Genomic DNA, 18,305 nt, shown 5'->3' with positions numbered 1-18,305 from the left:
GGGCCTGCTGGGCTGGGGTGAGGGAGTGCAGGGGAATTGGGGGACCTTCTCTGGGCTGGCTGACAGCCTCTTGGTTCCGTAGTGCTAGCCAGGAACAAAAGCCTGACAGAGCTCACTGGACAGTCCCCAAGCTCACTGCTGTCCAGGACAGCCTGTGGTTTACATACAGAACATTTCCTGAGACGGAACATGGCTAATAGGCCTTGCTTTAAGGGAAGGAACACAGATACTAGGAGTAGGAATAGTGAGAGCTATTTCCCTTCTTCCTCACCTCCCATACTCCTGCAGTTTGGGGCAAATTAATGGTTAAAATCCTTTTGGAATTATATAAATTCATTTTTTTTAATTAGTTCTAATCTCAAATCAATGTCTTGTTAGCTGTATGATTGCAGGCTAGTGATTCAAATCCGATAAATTTGCTTGGTGGCAGTGGGGGCTCGGTGGTAGAATTCTAGCCTTCTACCTGGGGACCCTGAGCTCAATTCCTGGCCAGTGTACCTCTAAAAGAGCCACCAATCATCTGTCAGTGGGGACGAGCATATTGCTATGCTGCTGAGTGGGTTGCAGGGGTGCTTCCGAACTAAGACATGCAAGAAAGTCCTGGTGACCCACTCTTGTGAAAATCAGCCAGGAAAACTCCATTCTAATCCACCATCCATGGTGAGGAGGGTACAGGATTGAACAGTGATGTGCTCTGTGCATTGCTTATGGGACTGTGTGCTGTGTTACAAGGAGTCAGGTTGAACAACATGAATTTGTTTATTTGAAATGAAATGATAGCAATGGCTCAAGGAGATCTTATGTGTTATGATCTTATCTAGTTTGCTAGAACTGGGCCGAGAATCAGCGTGCTGCAAATCCTCCTTGTCATTGCTGTCATCGTCGTCTCGCCTGTAATCCCTGACCTCTCGCCACATCTCATGCTCTGTTTTAGCCTCAGTGTCTTGCCTGTTCCGCAGTGCTTTCCTATCCTGACGTTTACCTCCTGCCCTTCCTCATATGAAGATTTGATTCACGTCAAGTCAAGATGGAGCAGGCTCAAGGTGAACGGTATGACTAAGGGGGGATCACTGGGTGGGTGGGGCATGTCACCAGTGCTAGTCCAGGCCAAGGATGTGGTTGATGAGTGAAGCCTGCCTCCTGCATGTCTGATGGTCCTATTCTGAAAGTTTGCTCACTTTAACCTCTACAGAGGAATGTGTGGTAATAATAGTAAAGAACGTGGACTCTGATATCCAATCACACCTTCTCGCTCAACGGTTGGCAAACTCCAGCCTGTGGGCCATGTCTGGCATGCTTCCTCCTTTGCTAATAAAGTTTTGTTGGAACCCAGCCACATCCATTTATTTACATATCCTCTATGGTTACTTTCACACAGTAACAACAGAGTTCTGTAGCTGTGACAGAGATAGTAAACCCTTTCAATGGGCAAAGCAGAAAATATCAGGCCGATCCTTGTTTGACCTTGGGCAAGCGTCTTAACTTCTGTGCCTTGCTTATTAAAAAGAGGTAGTAATGGTACCTTCCTCTTGGGGTTATTGTGATGGTTATCTGAGCTGATAACACTGTATTAGCTAGTGATACTGTTAACATTATTATTATAGCAAACAACTCAGTTCATTTCCGTGGAATTGGAATCACCTCATTCCTGATTTTCTAGTGGATTTCGGAGGCTGCAAACCACACAGGAGGAGGTTGCCATGATTCACCCGGGGAGCAGCCGGGGGGCTTGCATTGCCTGCTGATTGGAAGGTAGTGGTCTTACCACTAAGACACCAAACTCCAGGGACCCAGAGTCCTGAGCTCTCAACTAGTAGAACAACCAGGGCAAGAGGCCCGAGTCCACCACCTTGATGGAAGAACTCCGCATCACTAACCCTTCCTTTCTGTACATTTCCGGGGTGGGGGCGCACGCAGTTTGCTCTTGGCTGCTAACCTAAAGATTGGTAGTTTGAATCCACTCCACTGACACTTGATTGTCATGGAAGAAAAGTCTGACAGTTTGCTTCCATGAGTTTCAGCTAAGAAGACCCTGTGGAGTACAGTTCTAGTCTGCAGCTCTAGAGGTGGCCGTCCGTTGCATAGACCCATTGGCAGTGGGTTCACTGGGTTTATTTTCCTTCTTGAGGTCCCTGAGCGGCACAGTTAAGTACTTGACTACTAACCAAAATGTTGGCAGTTCAAGCCCACCCAGAGGTATGCCATAAGTAAGGCCTGGTTGGTGATCTCCTTCCAAAAGGTTAAAGCCTCAAAAACAAAAACAAAAACAAAACAAAACAAAACAAAACAACACAACAACAAAACCACCCAAAATCCAATGGGGCAGTTCTACCCAGCAACACAGGGGTCCCCATGAGTCAGAATCAACTGGACAGCATCTTCCCATGTGTGACCACTGCTGGCTACTTGTAGTTTACACAGTGGGTATGCTGTGCCTGTCTGCCTTTTTATTTCCAGGCTGCCCCACATCTGGCCCTGGCCCAAGCCCAGTCCATTCCCTTCGACAGCTATTTAGGGAGCCTGCTCTGTGTGCAGAATGTCTTGAACTGGACGATAGGGGCACTAGAGAGATGAATAGGACATCATTCCTGTTCTCAAATTCACTCTGCTCTCTCCATCTATTATGCAATGGGGTGCCGGTAGAGAGACTTAAACCTTATAAGTTTTGAAACTGGAAATGTGTTATTTTAACAATTATGCACAGTTTCTGTCTTTCCAGGTGGATGGAGACTGGATTTTACCTTTAGGGCAGACTGTCCTTTGTTCTTGGAAGAACCTCTTGAGTGGGCCCTTGTAGTTATGTAAATGAAAAAGCAAGGCTCTCCCAGGTTCTTGGAGAAGACTGAAATGCAATTGCTTCAGACTGGGATGCTGGCTGTATTGCTTAGTAATGTAAATCAGGATTGTATTTTAGCAGAAGCATGCCTCTGCAAATTATGTTTCCTTTAGAGAAGCCTTTCCTTTCTAATTCTGGATCGAGGTTACCCTGTGCTTGTAAATCATTGCGTTTGTACAAAGTGGGTGAGATTTTTCTGTGAGCAGTTGCTGGGAGGATATGTGGAAGGCGCAGAACACAGAAGGGATGTGCAGCCTGATCATCCCATCACTGGTGTGAAGGGGTGGCTGCCTGTGCTCTGGAGACATGGGATCTGGACCTTTGCAAATGTCTCAGGGATTCTTGTGTGGTCTGTTTTGGAGGCCTGAGGCCTGAAGTCACTCCTGTGGGTGATTTCCTCCTAAAGAGATCAGAGGTCACTACTGTCAGCCACTTAAAGATAGGATCTGAGGAGCAGGGAGGCAGACCTCTTCTAGGGTGAAGGAAGGCAGGGAACCTCTAGTAAGAAGTTTGAATGTCAGGTTTGGGTCTAGGGGTCCCAGTCGTGGTCCCATCTAATAGCAATTACAGGGAATGCTTTATGCTGGACTTCCCTTTCCTAAGAAGTCTTCAGTTAGGAATTCTGGTGGCCTAGTGGGTAAAGAGTTGTGCTGTCAGCCCAAAGGCATGTGGTTTGACTCTACCAGCAGTTCCAAGGGAGAAAGATGAGCAGTCACTGCTGGTATGGCCTCTAAAAACCTGCTGGAGGTCCAGCTACAAGGCAGTTCTGACTGAATGGCAATGAAAGAAGCCTTTAGCAGGGCATGCTGGTGGTGTAGTCTGTGGGGAGTTGGACTGCTAACCCAAGGCTGTGCCTCTCTGGTGATTCAGATCCACAGGCAGCTCCCAGGGAGAAAGGTGAGCTGTCTCTGCTCATGTGATTTCCAACCCTGGAAACTCAATGGCGGATCAACTATGTGTTGGTTATGACTCGATGGCAATAAGATGAGATGAGATGAGATGAGATGAGATGAGATGAGATGAAACCTTCGGGAAAACCACGGTCATGTCTGTAGGGTTGATTCTGACTCATGGCGTCCCATGTACAAAGTAGAGTTGCTCTATAGGGCTTTTTTTTATTGCCACCTAATGACAACAGCCTTTATAGAGGCAGATCATCAGGCATTTCTTCCACAATACCACTGGGCGGACTTGAACTCTAACCTTCCGATCGGTAGATGAATGGGAACAGTTCATTGCACTCGGGGATTCACCTTCATAAAGTCTTGCTGGAAGTGCTGGCGTGTGCTCAGCACTCACGTAGGTAATCAGGTTGAGGGAGGTTGTCATGAGTTAGAAGTAGCTGTGGCTCAAGTGAGGGCCTCACAGGTAGATAGTAATGGTGGCCATCAGGCAAGGACAGCTGGGCTCAGCAGCCTCGTGACCTCACTGGACACCAATGCCAGTAGTGTCATACTATGATACCAAACAGAAAAGCCAAGGGACTCCTTCTGGAGTACGCAAGGCTGTCCCTTGGGACATTCTATTGAGTAGCTGGAGGACAGGTCTGGGGGCTAATTTCTCTCAGTCAAGCCATGTCCTCCTAGATTAGGCAGTAACAGTCACTTGTCACCCTTTATTCTCTTGCCTGTTAAACAAAAGTATCTGGTAAATGATGTGTCCTTTCTTTTCTCTTATACTATTTTACTGTCACCGTTCCTCTGGTGATATGTAGGATCTATGTAAATTTAGTGTCTGTTTGGTCTGTTGATGCTGGACGTGACAGGGATTGCTAAAATGATACCAGTCATGGCAGACTGTCCAGGATGACCCACATCCTTCAGTGCTATGAACTGCTAATGGTCAGGATGGCAAGAACTCACAAGGGAGAGGTGGGAGGGGACCCCTCAGGACAAGCACCTTTGAATCAGGAGCGATGGTTATAATGGCAAGTCTACTTCTTGTGAATTATCTTCATGGTGATAAGAGGGGGTTACAATGGAAGGTGATAATGAAAAGTTGGGATGGGAGAGGGAGGCTTACTCTTACTTAGCCAAGCATGTCCTGAAAGTTCAGTTCTGCGCTAGGTTGGTAACATCTACCTTCTGGATGGTGTATCAGTGCTGTAGCTTTTGGGAGCTAGGTTCCTTGGCTGTGCTAGTTGGATACTGGTATAAGGAACATTATCCATGGTGAAGTTGGAAGTACTCTCAGACAGGGAACTAACTTTGAGTCTCTAGACAGCAGAGTCTCCTCTGTTGTTGTTGTTGTTGTTGTTGGGTGCTATTGAGTTAAGCATGACTTTTAGTGAACCTATGAACACAAGATCTGAACTCTGTTCTATTCTGCACCATCCTCACACTTCCTGACACACAAAGGCCCATGTGGCAGTCACTACATCAGTCCGCATGGTTGAGGGTCTTCTCCCTTGCCAACCCTCCACTCTTTCCAACGTCATGTCCTTCTCCAAGGAATAGCACCTCCTAGCAACATGTCCCAAAGTGAAGCCTCATCATTCTTACCTCTAAAGAACACTCCTGATGCACCATCTCCTTAACATATCTGTTTGTTCTCTTGGTCGTCCATGGGATATTCAGTGTTCTTCTCCAACACCACACAGCTTAAAGGTGCCAATTGTTTTTCTGGCATCCTTATTCATTGCATACTCATGGTCATCTTGATTATTAGGAAAATATTCTGTCAAGAACCTCTCAAAAGTGCTAAAGAGTATCTATCTATCTGTTTAAACACTAAAGTGTGTCTAACCCAAGCTATGGTCTTTTCAGTTATATCCCATGCATCTGAATGTTAAACTACGAATATGGAGAAAAGAAGAAGAATCAATGGCTTTGAGATGGATGTTGGAGAAGAGTACTGAATATCCCACGGGCCAACAAAAGAACAAACAAGTCTGTGTTGGAGAAAGTACAGCAGGAGGCTCCTTAGAGGCAAAGAGGGTGAAACTCCGTGTCACGTACTTTAGGCATGTTGCCAGAAGAGGCTGGCCATTGGAAAAGAGCATCGTGCTCTAAAAGGTGGGACGTCAGACAAAGAGGAAAACCCATGGCAAGATGGATTGACACGGGGACTTAACAAAGGACTCAAACATAGCAGAATAGTGAAGATGGCATAGACTAGGGCAAGATTCAGCTCTGTTGCTCAGAGGGTCTCTATGAGTCATGGTCAACTCAGTGGCACTTAACAACAACAAGTCATGTTGGACTGGGGACCATCTTCCTCTAGTATGATTTAATGTTAATTTGATGAAGTACATCTGCAAATGCTCTGTTGCCAGAGACGTGCACATCCATGTTTTCTGGGGGCTAAAATGGCAACATAGCTTTTTGGGAAACACCATTTGGCTCATATCAGGGGACACCTACATCAGTATTTCTCAAAGCTGGATGAGATGGGACCGTATCTGCTCCTCGGAGCTGAGAGGCTGCAGTTCCAGGGAGAAGGGAGCCGCATGGAGCTGAAAAGAAAGAAAAAAAAAAGACTTCTGGCTCTTCTCTCCCCATAGGACTGCCGCAGGGATGACGTGCCTTTTCAGGAAATAACACAGACATAGAAAAGCAACTTTTCCTTTGAGTAAATATTGGGTTTTCCAGGGAAGGACATTTAATAAGTTTCACTCAGGAAGTCTCTGTTACCAATAAAGACTTAACAAAGTTAATTAGACTAAACAGCAATTATCGTGTCTCCTCATTGTTCAATTATCTGCTGAACTGGTGTTTCCTGATTAATTTTGTGATTAAAATGTATTAAACAGGGAAGACCAGCAAACAGGCCCTGACAGGATCTTGCAGGAGATGCATTGCCTGTATAGGGCCATGGGCACTGGGACCTCTGAGCTTGTTTTTCTATCATTCCACCTAAGGGACAAGGGCAGACGTGAGGAGCCACTGAAAGAGAGGTGACAGAAGATAAGGGTCTAACAAGGCCGTCTGTTGTTAGTTGCCATCAAGTCAGTCTCAACCTACAGCGAATTCAAGTGTACAGGGAAGAACTGCTCCAGAGGGTTTTCAAGGGTGTGACCTTTTTAGGAGCAGATCTCTAGGCCTGGCTTTGGAGGTACCTCTCGGTGGGCTTGAATTGACAACCTTTATGTTAGTAGTTGAGTGTTTAACTATTGGAGTTACCCAGGGACTCCTAAGAGATCATTTAAAGAAAGAATAGACAGAGCAGAGAAGAACAGTAACCCCAGAAGCACGTCTCTCAGCACCACCACTCAGAGTCCGCCTTTCCCCAAACCTGGACTTCCTCCCTTGTTAGACTGGCAGGTTGGTAATGGCACCTGGATGCAGGTAGCCAAACTCTGGGAGAGTCCTCCCTCTGTCTTGTCTCCTTCCCTCCATGACCCTCTCATATCCCTCCTTCTAGTTAGTCTACTCAGAGTCTGTTATGATAATTTCTTTACAAATGATCATAGCTCCCTTCCTGGCTAAAGCCCCATCCTGGCAAACCACACCCATTCGTCTTCTCTCAGTCTGTATTCACTGCTCTCAGCCTAGCTGCAGAAGCCACTATAACCCAGCTGAATAGACTGAGTTGTCATTCAAGTCCACGAACATTGGACGCTGGACACTGCCTAGCAATGTCCTGACATTTCCCCCTAGTCCTGTTCCCACTCTGAGACTGCAAGGTCTCTCTTCACATTTCCAGTGTCCCTCCCAGCCTCATTCTCAGCTGATGACCTTGCCTTTAAACTTCGTTGAGACATAGAAGCAATCAGACAAGAACTCCTGTGTCTTCCATCACTAAATTGACAAACCTCCTATTAGAATGGAAGACGTGTTTCTACTCTTAACAGGGGCCGACCCCTCCACTCGGGCTCTGGATCCTGTTCTTTCTCACCTTCTCAAGGACTTTGTTCCTTTAAATATCTCCTAACTTTCCTGCATCATCAGTTTCTCCCCTCTCCACTGGATTATTCCTATTAGCATACAAAATGCTATACTTTCTCTTAAAAAAAAAAAAAAAAGAAAACCCTCCCTTCAATCTGTGCATACGTGCTAGAGTTCTTCTTTTTAATACCTTATATATTTTGCAACAAAATAGGAAACAAACAAAAAGCCCCACATCTCCCTTGACACCAGTTCTTTCCTCTTTTGCCCCATTTTTTCAGGCTGCTCTTACAGTAAAACTCCTCAAAGTGTTGTCTGAAGTCATAGCTCCACCCCGTTTTCTCCTTCATGTACTTGAATTTGGCTCCTGTCTTTACTGCACTGAAATTTCTCTTATTACAGTCAACAACAACAACAACTTACATACTGCAGGAATCTAATAGTCCTTTCTCCCTTCTCCGTTTACTTAATCTCGCAGCCGCATATGACACCGCTGACCCATTTTTCCTTGAAAGGCTTACTCTTCCCCTGCTGGCGTGGTTTTCTTCCTGCCTCCTAGCTCCTCCTGTTCAGTCTCTGCCTAGCTCCCTCGCTCCCTTTCCTCTTCAGCATCTAACACCTAGGGATTCTGGGACTTCTTTGCTCTGCTCTGTCTATTCTTGTTAGGTCATCTCATAGGATTCCCTGGATGGCGCAGATGGTTAAGTGCTCAGCTATTAGCCACAATGTTGGCAGTGTGAACCCATCTAGAGGCTCCTCAGAAGACAGGGCTGGTGATCTGTTCTCAAAATGTTAGTCTTAAAAAGAAAAAAGAACAAAAAAAATGTTAGTCTTGAAAATCTTTGGAACAGTTCTTCTCTAAAAACTTGAAGTAACGCTTAGTTGAGACTGATTTGAAGGCAAAACCCAATAATAGATGACCCTACGGTGTCAAATGCTTTCAGTAAGCTGAATGATTCACAAATTTACACCTCCAGCCTGTATTTCTCTTGAGTGTCCAGGTTCAACTTGGAACTCAACATTTCCACTTAGATGCCTAATAAACATTTTTTTAAATTTTATTTCGTTATTTTTTGTGTGTACCGTCAAATCAGATCTGACTGATACAGGAGGAGATTGTTCCTCCTTCTCCAGCAGAGCATCTGGTGGATTTGAACCGTGAAATCCATCCAAAAATTATTTCCCTCTATACCTAACGCACATCTAGTCCTTCTCAAACTTTCTCATTTCTGTAAATATCATCATTGCTTACTCAATTTCTTAGGCTACAAATTTAGTCTGTTTCTTGAGCTCTCTCTTCTCCTATCTAACTGTAAAGTGTTGCCAGTTATCTTCAAACCATATGATGATTTTGGCCACTTCTCTCCATCTCCACTGCTATCATTCTAGGCCAAGTCCTTGTCAGTACTTGCCTGGACCAATTGCTTCTCAGTCCATAGCTCTCTTGAATCTGCTTCTTTTTTTCTCTAGAGCTTGTCTCTACAGACCAGTGTATCGATTATTTATTTATGAGTAACAATTGATTCTTACCCTTAGGGGTATAAAACAATACCCATTTTATTTACTCACAAGTCTATGAGTTAACAATTTGGACTAAGATTTTATGGATGACTCCCCCCACCCTGCTGGTCTCATGTGAAGTTACTTATTCTACCATAGTCGACAGGCAGATCATTTGGGCTCATTGGTTAATGTTTCTGATCAACATACTCTCACCCTTCTGTAGACTAGCCTTATAGTGTTAGGACAGCAATATGGTGTCTTAGTAGCAGTCTAGCTTTGCATACCCTCATGTACATTGAATTCTATTGATCAAATCAGATTAAATATGTAGTGAATATGCAAAGAAGTATGCAAATTGCGACAGAGGAAAGTGTGGTCATATGCCGTAGTCTACTATATACATGGAGGAAGCTCTGGTGGTTTAGTGGCAAGGAGTTGTGCTGATAACCCAAAGGAACTTGGTTCGAAGCCACCAGCAGCTCTGTGGGAGAAAGATGGGCAATCTCTGTTGATTTACTGGCTCTGAAAGTTCAGTGGAGGGTCTGCTATCAGTTGGCTCTAACTTGCTGGTACATAATAACTAGAAGCATGGAGGAGATGGTAAGGATGGGGCAGGCTAGGGCAAGGTTTCGGTCTATTGTTCATAAGGAAGTCAACTTTATAGCACCTAACACAAAATCCAACATAACACACACAAGCAGCCAAGCAAACAGTTGCCATTGAGAAGAAATTCAGTCAACTGCTGTTGAGTTAGTTCTGATCCATGGCAATCTTGCACTGAGTTTCCAAGACTGTGCATAGTATTGGGGGCAGATTCTCTCAGCTTTCTCCTGAAAACCCTTTAGTGGATTTCAACTGACATTTTAGTCAACAGTTTCACACACTAGTTTCCCCATCACTCCTTCTGCCCCCAAGTAGGTGCCAGAGCGTAACACTTTCCTCTGTTAAATTCTCTGAGGATGTTCCTCTATGACAGGAATAACACCCTTTGACTTTGCAGGCTTTTCATGAATAGGCATCTACTTACCTATTTCACGTTTCCCACCACCTATAGCTTTTTCTTTTCTTTTCTCTTTTTCCAGTTACGTCTTTTGTTGGCTGGCTCTGGCTAAAGCAGTTGTCTCCCTGTATTTGTCAGATAATGTGGTTAGCTGCCATTGAATAAACCCCAACTTGTGGGAACTCCACATACAAGAGACGATGCCCTAGCTTTCTCCACCCCCATGATCAGTTGAGGGCCAGATCTTTGTGGCCCACAGCATTTTCATTGGCTAATTTTTACAAATAGATCCTTGCTCATGTTTTTCTTCCTAATTAGGCTGGAAGCTTTGATAAACCCTCTTCAGTATCAGAACGTACAAACTTTTAGTGACAGATGATGGCTGGGTATGTGATGTATTGATCAGAAATAGAACAGGAGTCTTTTTTGTAGAAAGTGGTGGTTTTACCACTGAACCATGACTGTGCTCATATTTCTAGGAAACTCGTATCTAATTCTAACTTCAGGACCATTCCCTCTGACTGAAACACTCTTCCCTGGAATTTAGCATGCTCTGCTTCTTCATCTATCTTTTAAATCTTGACTCAAAAATTCCCACCTCCTTACCATTCAACTCCTTTTCCTGTGTTGGTTTTCTGAAGTACAACAGCTAGACTTACGTAGTATTTACTATGAGGCAAACACACAATGAAGCCAGTACTCTTATTGCTGTTATTTTTCAGAGGAGGAAACTAAGGTGCAGAAAAAGTAAGTGACTGTCCTAAGCTCATACAACGGTATCGTGCTCGTTCTTGTTTGCTTGTTTATTGGTGTTTTATTCCCTCATCATAATATACTTTTCACAGGGATAAAGACTTTGACTCTCTTGTTAAAGGGTCTGTCCCTGCTGTCTAAAATAGGAGTTATTATAACTAAATGACCAAATAAAACATTTAATCCAATATGTTGACATTTTAAAATATTGATATTTTAACACATTTAAAAACTAGCCTTTATAAGAATTTCTTGATTTCAACTGGCTTTCTCTTTCTATATTTTACCATGTGAATAAAGACAATCTCTTACTTGGTCCTGTATAATATCTTCCATAGACCTTGTCATACTTTCTCCAACTAATGGCAGAGGGGAAAAAAAAAGACGTTAAGGAAGAAAGAGGCAAAGAAAGCTCAATAGATCACTGCCTTGAATTGACCTCAGTTCTTGACAACTTTATGAACTTGTGACAACAGAATGAATTGTACATGGTCCTGCACCATCTTCATTGTTCTCCACATTTTAGAGGCCATCTCTGGAGCCACAGTGCTAAATCAAGTGAAAACTTGAGAGTTGGCCACATCATTCTTTTGTCTGCAAGCCTCTTATTGCTTCCAATTACCTTTATAACCTCTAATTCTTTGTAGTAGTCTACATGGCCCTTCCTGATCAAGTGCTCTTCTACTGCTCTACAAGGCCGCTAAAACGTGACCCCTCCACTGCTCCGAGCTTTACACAGGCCTTACCATCTGTGCCCTCATCTGGGGGAGCTTCCTTCTCCTTCTCCACACAAACGCCTTTTCATCTTCTGAAAGCTAGTTTAAATGACGCCTTTTCATGTTCATGGACACTCAGATTGTAACTTACTCCTTTACATCATAGTTGTTTATTTTATTCATGTACTCATACATTCATTTATTCAGCAAACATTTACCTACTACAACTTTCAGAAGCTCAGGTTATGTGTAGTAATGCATTCCTTTTTTCACACTTACTTATTTCATGTTTGTTTCCTCCCTCTCAACTAAAAAGCCTCTCCAAGGCAAGATCCAGCTCTCACAGGATTTTATATCCCTAGTGTCTGGCTTAATAAATGTTTTCTGAATAAATGAAGGTAATTATGAATAAACCAGGCACACGTTATTGAGGAAGAACCTGAATGTAGTCCTGATTGGAGGATCAGGTAGGCTTCCCAAGGGAGAGGCTATGTGAGCTGAGCTTTACTTATTTCCTGTTTGTTTCCTCTCAGATTATGAGGTTCTTAGGGACAGGGATTCTCTCGTATTCATATTTTTGAGGAGGGGCTTGTTTATAATAGAGTGTTTGAGTCGGTTAGTGCTAGTTTATAATATAGTGCTTGAGTAGTTAATATAAACATATATTTGAGTGAATGAATGAAAATCCTTCCCCTTGTTCTCTACTCCTCTATCTAATTTCTAAGCCAGTTTAATAATGTCATTTGCATAATTGTATGAAACCCGATGTGAATGAAGGATCGTGTGAAATACAATGTATACGAACTTCGTAAGCAAACAATATAAAGTTTATAGAAAATGTATAAAAAAACATTGATATGCCTATATTATCTCTCTCTGTGCTTATTTAGGGAATTTCAGTGGCCTAATGGGTAAGGAGTTACATTTCCAACCCAAACGCAAATGGTTCGCATCTACCAGATGCCCCCAAGGGACAAATGGGCAAACTCCTCCTGTGCAATACACAACATTTGAAAACCTGCTGGAAGGTCAGCTGTGAGTTGGTTCTGACTCCTTGCCAATGACTGGAGAGTACCTGTTGTCTAAAGCAACGCTTAACCACACTACAGGAGACTAGATAGTACAAGTCAGAAATCTACCAGAAATGATAAGATTCCCACTGGAACCATGAAGAACTTTGCCTTCGAGCACTTCATACATCAGGGTGCTCCCCTACTCCCAGACCCGGAAGGCCTTTGTCTTATTGACTCTGTCCCTGAGTTGGAATCTAAATGAGTCCCTGGTACCTGAGCCCGAGGCTCTAATTAGAACCAGGAGTCTGATTAGTTGCACAGTACCTTTCTCCCCTCCTTATTTCTCCCCCTTGTGTTAACTGTTTAGACATCTGTCTCCCCCTGCCAGATTACAAGCTCATTTGAGGCCAGAAGCCGAACGTTGGGTATGTTTGTATTCCCCAAAGTGCCTGCTACATCGCAAGCAGGCATCAATAAAAGGCTGTTAAATAAATAAATAATTAAATAAGACCACATTGACCGATTTATCCTAATTAACTCTTCGGAAGTAGTTTTCTCAGGATGGATTCAGTATGTGGTTTCTCCCATCTTTCAAAAAGGCTCACCCTTTATCTACACAAAATTATTATTATTCAAGTCTCAATGTAATTGGTCTTCTCCATAAACAGCCTATGTGGGTCTCTCTATCTAGAATGTAGTAAGCTGCCTGACTTTGTACCCAGAGTCTTCCTGGGTCCCCAGCTGATTTCTGGGCACACAGGCTTGGTCACCCCAATTTCCAGGATTAATGAGGTGGTCATCTTATGCACCCTGGAATCACTCGAAGGATTTCTATGCCTAATGATAACTGGTGCTCCAGACATAAGGTGCGAACACATCCGCTCGCCTTGGCCGTGAAGATACCGCCTCTGTCTTAGCTATGTTGGCTCAATGGCTTGAGCAGTGCTAGGTTTTTTCCACCCGAAGATTCATACCCCAAACTCAGCTTCAGCCATTCGAGTGAGCAGAAAGTTTGCTCTATCACATCAGTCTATGAGTGGAGCCAGCAGTAAGATGTTGGGAAGATTTTGATGCTTAGGACTGAGTTGGCATCGATTACTCACCAAGACTCCTTCCTCTGCCACCCCTCCTCAGAGTTTTCTTTGAGCTCCTTTAATCTAATCTTATGGGAGAAGAGAAGACATTCATAAAAGGCCACACTGATGTTTGCTCATCCCTTTTCAAACCCATCAATGGAATTGTGATTCAATGTTCTGACCAAGTTCAAGCACTATGCAGCCGACTTATCCTCCAGGATGAGTTAACGGGGTGGGATGGGAAGGTACCGGCTCCTTTGTTTCTCCTTAGAACTTTTCTTCCTACCACCTCCAAGATCTAAGGAATACTGAAGAAGAATTGAATGTTGACTATACCATGGGATTCCAAAAGAACAAACAAGTCTATTTTGGAATACATTATGTTACTCCTTAGAAGTAAAGATGATGAAATTGGTCTCACATACTCAGAAAATGTTGTCACAAGAGATGACTCTCTGGAGAATGACATCATGCTTGATAGCTGCTCTTAATGTTAGGTGTCATCAAGTCAAGTACAACCCATAGTGACCTTATGAACAGCAGATCTGAATCCTGACCTATCCTGTGCCAACCTCAACACCCCTGACACATGTAAGCCTGTTGCTGCAGTCACTGTGTCAATCCATTTGGTTGAGGGTCTTCCTCTCTTTCGCTGAACCTCCACATTTCCAAACACGATGTCCATCTCCAAAGAACAGTCTATCTTAGCAACATGCCCAAACTATATAAGATGGAGCTTTGCTGTGTCTCTAAGGAGCACTCTGAATGCACCCTCTCCAAAATATATCTCTCTGTTCTCTTGGCAGTCAGTGGCATATTCACTATGCTTCTCCAACACCAGAGCTCAGAGGCATCGGCTCTTCTTTCATCCTTATTCATTGTCCATCTAGGTGGCGGGGGGGGAAGAAGACCCTCAATGAGATTCACTGACACAGCGGCTACAGACATGGATTCAAGCAGAGCATAGGCTGTGAGGATGGTGCAGCATCAGGCAGTGTTCTGTTGTGTTGTACTTAAAGTTACTATGACTTGGCGCTGACTTGATGGCACTGAACAACAACAAAACATTAGAAATTAGTACCACCAGAGTGCAATCAAATCTGACACAGAAGCCTCCTGCTCTGCTTAATCCTGAAACCAAATCTTTCTCTGTGCTCTTGGTAGCTGGAGCTTATTTTGCAGGTTCCTTCCTCCCTGCCTCAGATTCTGGTGTTTTACCCTCATTTCTGTTGTCAGAAGCTGCCAAATCAGCACCAACTCGTTGTGATTCCTTGTACAACAGAATCAGAGGGAGAATGCACAGAGTTTTCCGAGACTGATTTTCAGAAGCAAACTCCCAGGCTTTTCTTCCTGGTTATTTTAGTCCGGAAGTTCTGCCGAAGGCTTTCAGCTGTACAACCCACTAGTTTCCATCGAGAGGTGAGTGGATGATATGTTTGAGCTCTACTGGCTGAGAAGCAAGCCCAGGTGTCCCCCAGGAGAAGGAGGTGGGAATTGTATCACTGAAACACCACTGTCCTCTCTGTACACAAATCCTATTAATATTGGTCCTGGCTCAGGACTCAACTGACTTTTAAATACCTTTTTTTTTTTAAAATATACATTGGGCATGTTGCTAGGAGGGGCTATTCCTTGGAGAGAGACATGGTGCTGGGAAAAGTGGAGGATTGGCGAAAGAGAGGAAGACCCTCGACCAGGTGGATTGACACGGTGACTGCCGCAATGGGCTCTTGTGTGTCAGGACGTGTGAGGATGGTGCAGGATAGGACAGGGTTCAGATCTGTTGTTCATAGGGTCGCTATGAGTTGTACTCGACTTGACGGCACTTAACAACAACAACAACAACAACCTGGCTCAGATTTTATCTTACTTGGATCTACAATCAACACCCTTAGTAACAGCAGATCAGTAGACGGATTGTTTTGGGCAAGTCAGCTGTCAGGGACTTCTCCAAAATACTGAAGAGCAATGATGTCGGTTTGAAGACTAAGGTGCTTCTGATTAAGGCTGTGGTCTTTTCCATCTCTATGTATTTGAGAGCTGGGTAATGGGTAAAAATGACTGAAGAAGAGTTAATGCCTTTGAATTGTGGTGTTGGAGTGCTGAATATCCCATGGATTGTCAAAACAAAACAAAACAAAGCAAAACAACAGCTAGATCTTGGAAAAAGTGCCACCAGAGTGTTCCTTAGAGGCAAGGATGGCAAGGCTTTGGCTCAGATCTTTTGAGAAGTTGCTAAGATGTGCCATTCCTGGGAAACAGATGTCATTCTTAAAAGATGGTGGATTGACACAGTGATTGCAGCAATGGGCTCAAGTGTATCAGAGATGATGAGGACGGCACAGTAGAGAACTAGATTCAGACCTAATGTTCATAGGGTCACTATGACTTGTAAGGGACTCAGTGGCACCTAACAACAACAACAATAACAATAACAACAACTTGACATGGAGAAGGATCTCTCTGGTGGCACAATGTGAGTTATGTTGGGCTACTATGAAAGTTCAATGGTTCCAATTCACCACTCCTGCTTGGGAGACAGATGGGCAGCCTTTTCCCATAAAGATTTACAGCCTTGTAAACTTGATGGAGTATTGCTGTGAGTCGGAATCAACCTGCTGGCAGTGAGTTTTGGTTTTTGGTACCTGGCTTAGATTATCCTCTGAATCCTAGACCCAGAGACTATTCTTTGCTTTCTGCCTTTGATTCCCCCTCCCCAACTCCCCAGGTTCCAGTAATCTGTTAAAAGCAGTAATTGTCTCCCAATCCTTTTTTGTGACTACACTTAATCTGTCCAGTATTTTTTAGCCCTTCTCAAGATCTTGGAGCGTCACTGCATGGAGTGCCTTGTTTAAATCGGCTTCCGCTGGGCTCCTCTTCTGGCCCTGGCTGTTTACGGGCTTGTGTTCTGGGTCTTCCCACTCCTGCTTTCCTTGGCCCCGCCCAGACCTCTGCTCCTGAGTTCCAAGCTCCCCTTCAGATCGATTTTGCATGAAGACTAACTATGTTTAGACACAGCTGCTCCTCTACTGATCATTACTATATTCTGCTTAGTGTCACCAAGATAGCAGCTTAAAATAATGAAAAGCTTTGTTGTTACTTTTTTTAAGCGCTATTGATTTACCATCAGTCACGAGTCCCCAGAGAGAAAATATTTAAGAGTGGACTCAGACTAAGCCATAATAGGAGTGGGTAGTAATGACTCCATGTTAAAGGTAATAAAATATGATTGCACTCTGTTATTTTAAATTTATGTCTAAATAACCTAATTGAATTTTTAGATGACCTGGAAATATCTGCTGCTGCCACAGCAGTTTTGGAAACAAACAAGTTTTCTTTGTTGATGGACTTGTGTGCTAGGAATAAATAAGGTTTGAGAAGAGGTTACTTCATGTGTTTGTGCATTCATGTGTTTATTTATTCTCTGGGACGTCCCCTTTCCAGTCACTAGCCTGTATGTGTCAGGGATTCAGAGGTAAGTAAACCAGTTTTAAGGAACCCCAGTTCTAGAAGAGGAGGCATTTCATGACAATGCATCACTTGCAGAAGGCAGTCTCTAAGAAAATCCCTAGTGGTCCCCGTCTCTTGGTATTTATCTCCTAGTATAATCGGCACCCCTTGTATGTGGGGTGAATCTAGTGAATCACTTCTAACAAATAACGTACAACAAAATTAGTGGGATTCCACTTTCAAAATGAGGGTACAAAATGACTCTGGTTTCTGTTTTGGTCTACTTTCTTTGTACTTCTTGATTACTTGCTCAGAGGGAAGCCTGCTGCGACGTGATGAGTTCCTCTATAGAGAGGGCTCTGTGAACACTGATGCCTCCAGCTAGTTGTCAGTGAAGACTTGAGGTCTTCTCACATCCATACGAGTAGTACTTGGAAGTGGATCCTACTCCCTAAGAGGCTTTGGGGTGACAATGGCCCCAGCTAAGAGATTGCAATAACATGGGGGGAACCAGAGCCAGAAGCACTAAACTAAGCTACCTCTGAATTCCTAAATGCAAAGAACTGTGAGATAATGCTTGTTGTTTTAAAACACAGAGTTTGGGGTAACTGTGTAGCAGTAAATAACTAGTGCAACATGAAATTTTGGTGTAGAAATGAACTAAATATACAGAGGCAGAAGGAATAAAATTTGCATGGCGAAATTGGGCAAGGTTTTCCTGAGGGGCAGTGGCCCTCTGGCTGGAGAATATGGGTATGGATAGAGGACAGTGATCCATCCTATCTTTCTCTGGCTTCTTATCACCATTGCTCAGTCTCCCAAAACATTCCCTAGAGTTCTTCACATCTTGCAAAGAATCTGAGCAATACTATTCCATGGCGCTGGTGAATAAATGAGATGCATGGTCCCCCATCACTCTCCATACCTCTCTTCCATCTGCAGTGGACTGGCTCGATCCTGGCTCTCTCACACACATCACTGGATCCCGGTCTAGCCGCCTTATCCCCTAAAGGGACCTCAGACATTTCATCTTCCGTTTGCGGAGTCTGCTCGGCGTAGCTTTGCGCATCTCCCCGTGCCCTCCTCAATTAAAAATGACACAAAAGTAAAGGAGACACATAGCTCTTTGAAA

The sequence above is a fragment of the Elephantulus edwardii genome, unplaced genomic scaffold, assembly GCF_000299155.1.
Source record: "Elephantulus edwardii isolate Elephantulus edwardi_28Jun2011 unplaced genomic scaffold, EleEdw1.0 scaffold00049, whole genome shotgun sequence".
Lineage (NCBI taxonomy): Eukaryota > Metazoa > Chordata > Mammalia > Macroscelidea > Macroscelididae > Elephantulus > Elephantulus edwardii.
This window is presented reverse-complemented; position numbering follows the sequence as displayed.